The following is a 2,873-nucleotide window of genomic DNA, read 5'->3' as shown; positions in this document are numbered from 1 at the left end:
TTTGGTTTTTATTTTATTTCAAGGAAATATATAAATATGTCATTTCTAATCAATATATCTCAAAAAGTGTTTTTGTTTTGCTATATTTGCGAGATTGTTTTTCAATATGAAGATTTTTAATGTGAAAGGAGATTGTATGTGATATAAAATATTTATTCTATTGATTTTTGAAAACAAATTTTCATTATTGATTTATTTAATATTTTTATTTAAACATTTTAAAAATTTTATTAAGATTTTATCATTTTTTTATTATATTATCAATTTTCTTGAATATTTCTCTCCATATTTTATGCTATTGTACAATATATAACATATTTATTTTTGTGTTTTAAATATATGATGATTTTCGTAAGGCAAAATAAATTTATTATCATATCATAAGAGATATACAAAATAAATGTAACATAAACCACTTGAATAAAACCATTAAACCAAATAAATAAAATACAATAAATTAGATTTTATTAAATATTAAATTATTGTATAAAAATATCTCAAAAAATAAATATGTTACATATGTAAATTTTCGAATTTAATTGTCCACTTTTTTGGCAACAAAATTAATATGATTTCCATAAATATAGGTTGTTTCTGTTTTTTTATTATTTATTTAATTTTTAAAAAGATTTTGCTATCATTAATTTTGTTTGGCAACTTGTTTAAGTTTCATGACATTTTTTTAAAAAATTGGGGGCTGTTTGGCTTCTTGTTGTGCTTCCCAATTAATAGTATAGATATGTTTTTTTTTTAAAGCCAACGATTCATATATATATTAAATTTTAAAAATACATATAACCTCACTACTTTGATCAATAGAGATTTTTACAAGGTGTACACATACTATATGCAATTTCCGTTTTGAAATCAATTAATCAAAGAAAATGTTGCTTAGGATTTTAATAATTTTTGTAAAAGAAGGATTTTAATAAAGTTTAATAAGACATAAGGTGTATATTGTATCTTATTATTGTTTAGTAAGATAATTTAAATATATGAAAGGCTTATAATCTGTTTCTTTATGATTAGTTTAACAAATCTATGTATAACAAATTTAAGAAAGTTGATATAATTTATCGTAAAATGTTTTCAAATCCTACATAAAACAACTCGGTTTTTCTGGCGGAACTAACTTCCGACCATACAAGATTTTGGCTCAAGAACCTCAAAGACCGACACAACTGCCGGAGACAAAACTGATCATCTTTGCCTTCGGACTTGCTGTTCTTGAGAAGGTTTTCAAGATTTCAAGATTCTATCTTCTTCCATTAGTAATTTAATAGTAATTTTGAGTTTTTAATCTGTTCTTAATCATAGATTGTTTTTGTGGTTGGGATCTTTAGTATCCGTATGGGCCACGGTTGTTATTCTTGGTGGATTCGCTGTTAGTTTAGAGACTATGGACTTTTCGTTTGTTACTAATCTTCACTATGCTTTGACAACCTTCTACTCCTTAGTGCTTGTTGAGGCTCTTCTCTTTCTTGTTGGAAAAGTTTATTGGGAATATATGTCTAGAGAGATTTGGCATAGGCTCGGTGAGAAGATTCTTCTACGATGCCTATTCGAGATGCCTAAATGGGAGCATAAATGAAAGATTGAAGATGGATATGGTGGTTTTTACCGTGGAGCTTTTGGTGTCGAATACTCCTAATGAGCAGCTCACTGGAGTACAGATTCTTTGTATATTTTCAGCCAATCAAGACTATTCGGCTGATACTCTACGTAAGATTGGGATGGACATGAAGATCATAGAAAGGTTAGTAGAGATGTTGAATTATTGGAGAAACAAGAATCAAGAAGACGTGAGGGTTACATTACCTGGAGAGATTCTCTCAAGATTAGCAAGTAAGAAGCAAAACTCTCTGAGAGTTGTAGGCATCCCGGGAGCGATTGAGTCGATATCTTCTCTGTTAGAGAGAACGAGAGATTCTTATCAAGCCGCATATAATATATGGACGTTGAACAATCTTGGATTATTGATTTTGAAAAGGCTAGCTCAGCATCATGATAACAGCAGTGAGAAGATTGGGAAAATAAAAAGGTTGATATCAAAGATCATTGACTTGACTTATACTGAGAAAAGGTTGCTGGAAAGAGGCAACCTGAACTGTAGAAGCTTGGAGCAGAGATATTGATATTTCTTGCATTTGAAGAAGGTGAAACCGAGAAAATTGGCGATACTGGCAGGGTTCTAAAGGGACTTCTCTGCCTATTCTTGAACAAAGAGTTTTCAGAGAATCAAAGTGGTGTGAGACTGTGAGAGTCTCTGCTGGTGAGACTATATCTATATTGGCTCAAGAAAGTAAAAGCAATTGCCAACGGATCTTGAGATCAAATGTTCTTCAGGGACTCGTTGAGGCATCGAACAACCCATTGGTTCGGTAGAATACAGCTTCTGATCTGTTCGATAAACAATATAAGGATACTATTTCATCTGCAGGTGAAACAGTAAGTCCTCCTGTTCTTGATCCAGGAGAAAAACTGATAGATTCATGAATCAATGAACCATAATCAGTCATCACCATTCATCACTAATGACATCTCTTGTCAACGCAGGTTCTTAAAGCAATTCTGTCTGAAGAGAGCAAAACTCAAGAAGTCATGGTGGGATTAGCACCACATATTTTCAAGATAATGAGTCCCTAAGAACAGAGATGGTTGTTTAAAGAAGTGAGAGTAAGCGAGGAACAACTAGCCGAGGAACTACTAAATATTCTCAAGAGATATGAACAACCAAATCCAAAGGTTCCAAGAATCAGAAGGTTTGCAATAGAGCTAACCATCGCGATGATGAAAGCTAATTCTAAACCAATCAAGACTTTCCAAAACCTTGGAATGAAACATGAAATAGAGAATGTCTTCAAGACCACATC

The 2,873-nt window shown here is 31.4% G+C and overlaps 1 pseudogene; it reads left to right on the top strand.

The window, feature by feature from the left end:
- Positions 1–1,399: 1,399 nt before the first annotated feature.
- On the top strand, positions 1,400–2,868 carry LOC111830625 (annotated as a pseudogene).
- Positions 2,869–2,873: the final 5 nt, after the last annotated feature.

This window comes from Capsella rubella, unplaced genomic scaffold (genome assembly GCF_000375325.1).
Source record: "Capsella rubella cultivar Monte Gargano unplaced genomic scaffold, Caprub1_0 scaffold_5, whole genome shotgun sequence".
NCBI classification, from domain to species: Eukaryota; Viridiplantae; Streptophyta; class Magnoliopsida; order Brassicales; family Brassicaceae; genus Capsella; species Capsella rubella.
The sequence above is the reverse complement of the archived record's forward strand: the minus strand, read 5'-3'. Positions and strand labels throughout refer to the sequence as shown.